The sequence below is a fragment of the Panthera onca genome, chromosome A1 (assembly GCF_046562875.1).
Source record: "Panthera onca isolate mPanOnc1 chromosome A1, mPanOnc1 haplotype 2, whole genome shotgun sequence".
NCBI classification, from domain to species: Eukaryota; Metazoa; Chordata; class Mammalia; order Carnivora; family Felidae; genus Panthera; species Panthera onca.
This window is the reverse complement of record NC_138339.1, coordinates 200,456,349-200,466,297: the sequence shown is the minus strand read 5'-3', so window position 1 is coordinate 200,466,297 and position 9,949 is coordinate 200,456,349. Positions and strand designations below refer to the sequence as shown.

General features: G+C 34.8%; 1 long non-coding RNA gene across 1 annotated transcript in view; it reads left to right on the top strand.

The window, feature by feature from the left end:
• Positions 1-437: 437 nt before the first annotated feature.
• The window catches only part of LOC132680287 (uncharacterized), a 39,543-nt gene continuing 30,031 nt past the window's right edge, over positions 438-9,949 (top strand). The window contains exon 1 of the long non-coding RNA XR_009610614.2: positions 438-521. This is a non-coding gene — a long non-coding RNA (uncharacterized LOC132680287). The remainder of the gene's footprint in view (positions 522-9,949) is intronic.

Below are 9,949 nucleotides of genomic sequence, written 5' to 3'. Positions count from 1 at the left end.
TACACCTGAAGCTAACATTACACTGTATGTTAACTAATTGGAATTTAAACTTAAAAAAATCATTGCCATAAACAGTGTATTATTTTATCAGCCTTTAGTTGGAATGTGCTTGTATATGTTATGTATGTTTTATATGAACCTCTATTCAATTAAATTCATAGATGCATGCCTTTACTAACATGTATTTTGCAAGCATGAATCATTAGACCTATTCAGATGTGATTGTATTTTTCTTTGATGGTAAAAGTTTTGTTTCCTAAGCTGGGGAAATAGACATTAATGGCATAGGCAACTAACATTTCAGTTCATATTCTGAATGAGTTATATTCAGGATCATAACTAAGAAATACCTTATAAATGATTGTAATTTATGAAAGGTTCATAATTCACTTTTTGAAAGTCTATCATTCTTTTTTTTTTCTTCTTTGTAGAAACCTGTACTTTTTTCTCAAGGTCATACAGCTCTGTATCAGATAGCAGCAGAGCTTCAGCAATAACATCAGATGCCATCGTAGATTAATGTAAGTGAATATTTTTTTTTTGCAATTTTTATAGTTTCTCTCCTTTGCACCCATTTTGACAGGGAACAATGTTGGGTTCAATGCCGGATGCCCTAGAGGTGCCCTAGAGTTATTTTAACGAATTCAATTTGCTTTGCTTTTCATGTAAGAACAGCTTTTCTTCTTAGATATTTTTGAGGTATAGGAGAAACTATTCTTACACAAAATGTTTTAAAAAGTTTACTCTTTATATAAACTTTCATTATAGAATCATAGAATTTTAAAACTAGAGACCATAGAGATCATCAATTCCAGGTTTTTCAGCTTTATAATGTTAAAAAAATCTATTTACCACTCATTTCTGTTCTTGCTTTTCTTTATTAATGTAGTGATTCTTGCCAACTTTTCTCACTTCTATTCCTTCTTTATGTCAGTAGTGGAGAGTTTAACTAGTTTGCTTGCTTGTAATATATTTTGAATTACAAAACACTGGAGTAGTCCAACTTTTTATTGTACAAATAAAGAAATGCCCAGGTACAGAAAGTTTAGTTAACTGCCCAAGAGCACACACATATCTGGTAGCTGAGGTAGACTGAGAATTTCCTAAGGGTTCACAAGTGCAGGGCCCTTTCCCCCACTGAACCCTTACTCTATTTTCTTCCTGTTATTCTTTCCCCACAACCTTTTCAATTTGTTGATTAAAAATTCTGGTTCACCCCTGTCCATTTTTCTTCTTTGTGCTTGCTATTTGATTTTTATTTTATCTTTATTTGCTTTTTTAAAAAAATTTCGATTAATTTTCGATATTTATATTCTCAATGCCAGAGTCCATATAAAAGCTAAATCAGATTATGATTCACATATCATTTAATGCCCCAATTCCAGTTTTTATCCCCAGTGTCCTAGGTGATTTGAACACTGTCTCCCAAGCAGTTGTGTGCAATGGGAAAGAGTTAAAGCTCTAGTTTCACAGCAGACTCCCTGGGTAGAACTCTGATGTCTTTATTTACCATATAATCTTGGTTTAATAAGCTGCTCTGTTGCACAATTACCTCATCTGTAAAATGTGCATAATAATTTTACCTGTCTCATAGTTCACAGTATTAAATGGATCAATGTGTAAAGTGCTTAGAACAGGGCCTGATAAATAGGGAGCACTTAGTAAGTGGTACCTGTTTTGATAACTTCCTCTTGGTATTATCATCTAGCCACACTCCTTCTTTCTATTATTTGAGCACTCTTTCCTAAGCTTTCTTTTTTCTTTTCTTTTCTTTTCTTTTCTTTTCTTTTCTTTTCTTTTCTTTTCTTTTCTTTTCTTTTCTTTTCTTAAGAGAGAGCACACAAGTGTGCCAGCTTGGAAGGAGCAGAGGGAAAGGGAAAGAGAGAACCCCCTAGTGTGGATCCAACCCAGGGCTTGATCTTGCGACTGTGAGATCATGACCTGAGCTGAAATCAAGATCAGACGCTTAACTGATTGAGCCACCCAGGTGGCCCTTCTTTCCTAAGCTTTTAACTCTCAAGATTTCACTCTTCATTTAACTTTCTTAATCAAGTGCTTCATGGGTTTTCCATCTTCTTGACTTAAGAGTTTCAATTTACAGATTTTCAGATCTTACCTGATTCCCAAATATCACATCCATTTATTTTTTTGTCACATTAAAACCTTTTCATTTTCTTCATATCAAATTTTGGAACTGATGTTTTTTGTTTGTTTATATAAGTACCTTTATGTTGTACATTCATGAGAATGATGAAATGGCCTACAGTAATTCTAACTCATTAGAGTAGCTTAAAAGTAGATACTCATTATCCAAAACGTATAAAGAATTTATAAAACCTAACACTCAGAAAACAAATAGTCCAATTAAAAATGGGCAGAAGAAAGAATAGACATTTTTCCAAAGAAGACATACAGATAGCTAACAGACACATAAAAAGATGCTCAACATCACTCATCATCAGGGAAATACAAACCAAAACGACAATGAGGTATCACCTCACACCTGTCAGAATAGCTAAACTTAACAACATAGGAAACAACAGGCATTGGTCAGGATGCAGAGAAAGGGGAACTCTCTTGCATTATTGGTGGGAATGCAAATTGGTGCAGTCACTCTAGAAAACAGTATGAAGGTTCCTTAAAAAGTTAAAAATAGAAATACCCTATGATCCAACAATTTCACGACTAGTTATTTGGCCAAAGAATACAAAAATACTAATTTGAAGGGATTTGTGCACCCTGATGTTTATAGCAGCATTATCAACAATAGCCAAATTATGGAAAGAGCAAAATGTCCATTGACTGATGAATGGATAAAGAAGATGTGGTATAGAGATACAATGGAATATTAGTCATCAAAAAGAATAAGTTTTCGTGTTTCCAGTGACGTCGATGGAGCTAAAGAGTGTTATACTTAGTTAAATAAGTCAGAGAAAGACAAATAACATGGTTTTATTCATATGTGGAATTTAAGAAACAAAACAAATGAGCATAGAGAAATAGAGAGACAAAATCAAAAAAACAGGCTCTTAACTATAGAGATCAAACTGATGGTTACCAGAGGGGAGGTGCATGGGGAGGATGAGTGAAATAGGTCATGGGGGTTAAGGAGTGCACTCATTGTGATGAGCACCAGCTGATGTATGGAAGTGTTGAATCACTGTATATTAACTAATATTACAGTGTATGTTAACTAACTGGAATTTAAATAAAAATTTAAAGAGTAGCTACTCATCATCAGAGTTTGAATAGGCATAGAGTAGTAGACCTACAAAACTGCTGTCAAATGAATGAGTTTATTGTTATTTTTCTTGTAAATATTTTACCTTAAAAGCCATCAATTTATCAGATATTACTCTGTCGATCTCTGAAAAATACAAATAGAAAGGTGAATAAATTTAGATAATTTAAGAATAAAGGAGAATCAATTGAAGAATTGAGACAGGTAATAGAATTCCTTTCAGAAGAAGAATTTTTTCTCTCTTGCTATTTGGTGTGACTTCAACAGTTCTTTATATTGGTGTCTGGTACCAAGCCTTGTTTGGCTTGCAGTGAAGAAAAGAAGTACAGTGAGATAAACTGCTTTTGGACTTTGCAGTTGGATGTGTGTTTTCTCCTGAAGATGCTAGAATAATGTCTCCAGTGAAGATTTCACAGTATGTGTATAGACACACTAATAATGATTAATATTATGACCTAAAAACATACACAGTGAGTTGTACATTTTATGAGTTCAGTAACATGTTGATGGAATAAAGGAATGAATCAGATGGACTAAAAAGCAAAACAGATCCATTTTGCCTAGATATTCTTATATTTTAAAGAAGCATAATACTTTTTTCCATAATAACCCATTGTATAAATTTAGAGGTATATTTTCTTCTAACTTTCTAAGTTATGATTATGTAAACTCTAATTTTAGAGTGCTGCATATTTCTCAATATGAACTATGCATTTTTACAAATAAGGGGTTCATTTGTGTGTTGAAATATTAGATATAAAAGTAAAGTGACAATGTAGAGTGGCAACTATATGTTTAATCTGTTATATAAGAAGTTGGAATATTTTTTAAATAACACAAAAATCATGAAGCCTTGGTGTTTTCCTCTTTGATATATTAGGTCCTTTGCTTATTTGCTTTATTCACATATACAAAACATAATCACATATTATTTCATATGATAAAATGGTCAAATTATCTTTATTACTCAGTTCTGTAGGTTTGTTATTTTCAAATTTCTTTGCTTTACTGATTTTAGTTTTCCTTTAGTAGTTTGTTAAATATATTTTATAATTTTTTATTATAAAATATATTTTCTCTCATTTGTATAATTTTTATATGAATAATTTAATCTCAATGTGAGCAATAATTAAACTGTAAAAAATTATTAGAGACATGTTTTTTATTTATTTTTTAATTTTTTTTTGAGAGAGAGACAGAGAGAGAGAGAGAGAGAGAGAGAGAGAGAGAGAAAGAATGAGTGGGGGAGGGGCAGAGAGAAAGGGAGACACAGAATCCAAAGGAGGCTCCAGGCTCTGAGCTGTCAGCACAGAGCCTGAAGGGGGGGCTCCAACCCACGAACTATGAGATTATGACCTGAGCTGAAGTCAGAGGCTTAACTGAGCCACTTAGGCCCCATGAGTGACATGTTTTTTGTTTTTTTTTTAAGTATGGGTTGACAGATACCATATGTTTTCACTCTTTTTTTTTTTTTAATTTTTTTTTTTTAACGTTTATTTATTTTTGAGACAGAGAGAGACAGAGCATGAACAGGGGAGGGGCAGAGAGAGAGGGAGACACAGAATCTGAAACAGGCTCCAGGCTCTGAGTTGTCAGCACAGAGCCCGATGCGGGGCTCAAACCCACGGACCGTGAGATCATGACCTGAGCTGAAGTCGGACGCTTAACCGACCAAGCCACCCAGGCGCCCCACCATATGTTTTCACTCTTATGTTGATCCTGAGAAACTTAACAGAAGACCATGGGGGAGGGGAAGGAAAAAAAAAAAGTTAGAGAGGGAGGGAGCCAAACCATAAGAGACTGTTAAAAACTGAGAATAAACTGAGGGTTGATGGGCGGTGGGAGGGAGGGGAAAGTAGGTGATGGGCATTGAGGAGGGCACCTGTTAGGATGAGCACTGGGTGTTGTATGGAAATCAATTTGACAATAAATTTCATACTAAAAAAATAAAGTATAGGTTGATACTTTAAGATTATAGAACGTACAAGGATGCCTGGTGGCTCAGTCGGTTAAGCATCTGACTTCAGGTCAGGTCATGATCTCTTGGTTTGCCAGTTCGAGCCCTGCTTTGGGCTCTGTGCTGATGGTTCAGAACCTGGAGCCTGATTCAGATTCTCTGTCTCCCTCTCTCTCTGTCCTTTCCCCACTTGCACTCTGCCTGTCTCTCTCTCTCTAAATAAATATTTAAAAAATTTAAAAAAATTATGGAATGTGTAGACATTGATAAAATAATCACAATTATAGGCATAGTTAAAAAAATTCTAATTATATCTTCAATGTTTTGAGTATTCAGAATAATTAGATAGTTATCGATCTGTGTTTGAGTGATGAGACCACCCTAGGGTCCTCCTACCATGCCACCATGTTAGCTCCCCCACCCTCAGGCTCATATTTTAGAGTTCAAAATTCAGCCTTGGAATTTTTGCTATGTGAGCATTTTGCATATAGGCCTTGATTTGTTTGTCAAATGGGAAAAATATTTGCCATGTTTTATAGTACCTTCCAGTATAAAATGCAGATGATGTGGATAATATTATCAAGTTGTGATATTGGGAAAACCAAATACCACCGATGTATAATCCCTATTGCAATGATTTCACATGGTAGTTAATAAGACTCTATTTTATTACTTTTATTATTTCCATCATTGAATTTAAGTTTATTTAAACATTTCTGATAAATGATGATGAAGACAATTTTGAAGAAATGATGGTGATGGCAACTTTATTGATAATTACTACATTCATATTTTTATTTCATCTTTATATGTTTACTACCTTTATATGTGTTTGGGTCTATTATTCTCAAATACCATGTAAGCTGTCTGAGGGGGGCCAATAGATCCTTCTAATTTGTATCTCCCATAAAACATAAAACTGACAAGTTAGCCTGACAGTTACATGGATGCTGGCAGAAGACAGAAGACACAAGACACCTGGGTCAGATACAAAATAACAGTTACTCAGGTTTTCTCAGCTCAGGCTCTCACAGGATGACATTAAGCAGGCCAGGTAGCATCTGTACATGCAGTAGGATACATTCCAGGGCAGGAACTCTGGACTTAGGGAATCCAATGTTTTATAACAGATAGGAAGCATGCCTGTTTTTGCACAGGAGGGGAACATTCATTCTATTTTCCAAACCTGAAAAAGTCACTCTTTGCTGTGGGGGAGGAAACTATGTCAGTATTCCAAGACGGTTTCCTGTACAAACATTCTTGAAAAGATAGTCTTTAAAAAGAAAAGGCAGTCATTTACTCTGCTTTCAAGATGTACAAAAACACAAAAGACCTATGGATAATTGTCTCCCAGCAACTCCTTTCTACGCTGACAATATCTTTTGATTCTAAGATCAAAAGGACATCACAATATTTGGTTTAAATTGAAGTATTCCATCACTAAATGTTTTCTCTATTTCTATAAATGTTAGATAGAACAGTCTTCTATTATTACTTTTGAAAAAATTAGTCTGTTTTATTGCTTCAAGAGATAGGGATGCATTTAGCAGTTGTTTTCTGCCATTTAAGTTTTCTTTTGTTTTATTTTCTGTTACACCCCAGGCCAGCATATGTAACAATGCTTGCATTTATTTATTTATTTATTTATTTATTTATTCTGCATAGAACTAGGAAAAAGATTGTGATTTTCAGCTGAACATGACCGTGGTCTGTAGCATGGTTGTTACATGGACTAGATACTAGATAGGCAAAAGTGGAATTTGCACAGAAATGTAACATTATAAAGAGACAAAGCAAGAAGGAAACATGCAACCCAAGTAGAAATAACTGTTCAAAGTGAGATATTACCCCACTTACAGAAATGTACACATCATCTAAGCAGAAAATCAACAAGGAAACAATGGCTTTGAATGACACACTGGACAAGATGCACTTAACAGATATATTCAGATATATTCATTTCATCCTAAAGCAGCAGAATACACATTCTTTTGAAGTGCACATGAAACATTCTCCAGAACAGATCACATACTTGGTCACAAATCAGGCCTCAACAAATACAAAATGACTGAGACCATCCCATGCATATTTTCAGACCACAACGCTATGAAGCTTAAAGTAAACCACAAGAAAAAATTTGGAAAGACCATGAATACTTGGAGATTAAAAAACATCCTACTAAAGAGTAAATGGGATAACCAGAAAATGAAAGAATAAATTTAAAAAATGCATAGAAACCAATGAAAATGAAAACATGACAGTCCAAACCTTTGGGATGCAGCAACAGCTATTTTAACAGGGAGGTGTATAGCAATACAGATATACCTCAAGAAGTAAGAAAAGTCTCAAGTACACGAACTAATCTTACACCTAAAAGAGCTAAAAAAGTAACAGCAAATAAAGCCTAAAGCCAGCAGAATAAGGAAAATAATGGAGACTAGAATGGAAATTAATGATATAGAAACAAACAAAATCAGTAGAATAAGATCAATGAAACTACGAGCTCATTCTTTGAAAGGATTAATAAAGTTGATAACCCCCCAGCCAGACTTATAAAAAATAAGAGAAGGACTCAAATAAAATCACGAATGAAAGAGAGAGATCACAACCAACACCACAGAAATACAGTTAGAATACTGTGACAAATTATATGCCAATAAATCAGACAATCTGAAAGACAGGGATAAATTCCTAAAAACATATACACTATCAAAACTGAAACAGGAAGAGATAGAAAATTTGAAGACTGTTAATCACGAAAGAAGTTGAATCAGTAATCAAAAACCTCCCAGCAAACAAAAGTCCAGGGCCAGATGGCTTCCTAGGAGAATTCTACCAGACATTTCAAGGAGAGTTAATACCTATTCTTCTCCAACTTTCCCAAAAAATAGAAATAGAAGGAAAACTTCTAGACTCCTTCCATGAGGCCAGCATTACCTTGATTTCAAAACCAGAAAAAGACCCCACTAAAAAGGAGAATTGCAGGCCAATATCCCTGATGAACTGGGCACAAAAATTCTCAAGAAGATACTAGCAAATAGAATCCAAAAGTACATTAAAATAATTATTCACCACAGTCAAGTGGGATTTATCCTGGCTTGCAAGGGTGGTTCAGTATTTGCAAATCAATCAGTGTGATACATCATGTTAAGAAAATAAAGGATAAGAAACATGTGATCCTCTCAATAGATGTAGTAAAATCATTTGACGAAATACAACATCTATTCTTGATTAAAAACCCTTAATAGAGCAGGGAGAGAGGGAACACACCTCATCAACATAAAAGCTGTATATGAAAATTCCACAGAGGATATCATCCTCAGTGGGGGAAAACAGATCTTTTCCTCTATGGCCAGAAACAAGACAAGGATTTACACTCTCACCATTGTTATTTAACATAGCACTGGAAATCCTAGCCTCAGCAAACATAAAAGGCATCCAAATCAACAAGGAAGAAGTCAAACTTTCACTCTTTGAAGATGACATGATCCTCTATGTAGAAAACTCAAAAGACCCCATCAAAAAATTTCTAGAAATGGTACACGAATTTAGCAAAGTCACAGGATATAAAATCAGTGCACAGAAATATGTTGTAATTCTCTATACAAATAATGAAGGAGCAGAAAGAGAATTCAAGGAATCAATCTCATTTACAATTGCACCAAAACCGTAAGATACCTAGGAATAAGCCTAACCAAAGAGGTAAAAGATCTGTACTCTGAAAACTATAAAACAATTATGAAATATATTTGAAGAGGGCAGTAAAAAAAAAAAAAAAAATGGAAGAACCTTCCATGCTCATGGGTTGGAAGAACAAGTGTTGTTAAAGTGTGTATGCTACCCAAAGCAATGTATACATTTAATGCAATCTCTATCAAAATACCACCAGCATTTTTCACAGAAGTAGAAAAAACAGTCCTAAAATTTGTATGGAAACAGACTCAAATAGCCAAAGCAGTCTTAGAAAGGAAAAGAAAAGCTGGAGGTATCATATTTCTGGACTCTGAGCTATATTACAAAGCTGTAATGATCAAGAAAGTATGGTACTGGCACAAAAACAGACACATGGGTCAGTGGAGCAGAATAGAAAACCCAGAAATGGATGCACAACTGAAAGGCCAACTTGTCTTCAACAAAGCAGGAAAGAATATCCAATGGAAAAAGACAGTCTCTTCAATACTGGTGTTGGGAAAACTAGACAGCAACATGCAAAAGAATGAAACTGGACCACTTTCTTACACTGTACACAAAAATAAATTCAAAATGGATGAAAGAACTAAATGTGAAAAAGGAAGTCATCAAAATCCTAGAGAATACAGGCAGCAACCTCTTTGGCCTTGTCAGCAGAAACTTCTTACTAGACACGTCTCTGGAAGCAAAGGAAACAAAAGCAAAAATGAACTATTGGGACTTCATCAAAATAAAATGCTTTTGTACAGCAAAGGAAATGAACAACAAAAATAAAAGTCAACCTATGGAATGGGAGAAGATACTAGGAAATGACATACCAGATAGAGGGCTAGTATCAAAAATCTATAAAGAACTTATCCAACTTAGGGAAGCCTGGGTGACTCAGTTGGTTAAGCGTCCTACTTTGGCTCAGGTCATGGTCTAGTAGTTCATGAGTTCGAGCCCCCTGTTGGGCTCTGTGCTGACAGCACAGAGCCTGGAGCCTGCTTTCAGATCCTGCCCCTCCCCTGTCTCTGTCTCTCTCTCAAGAATAAATAAACATTAAAAAAATAAAAAAAAGA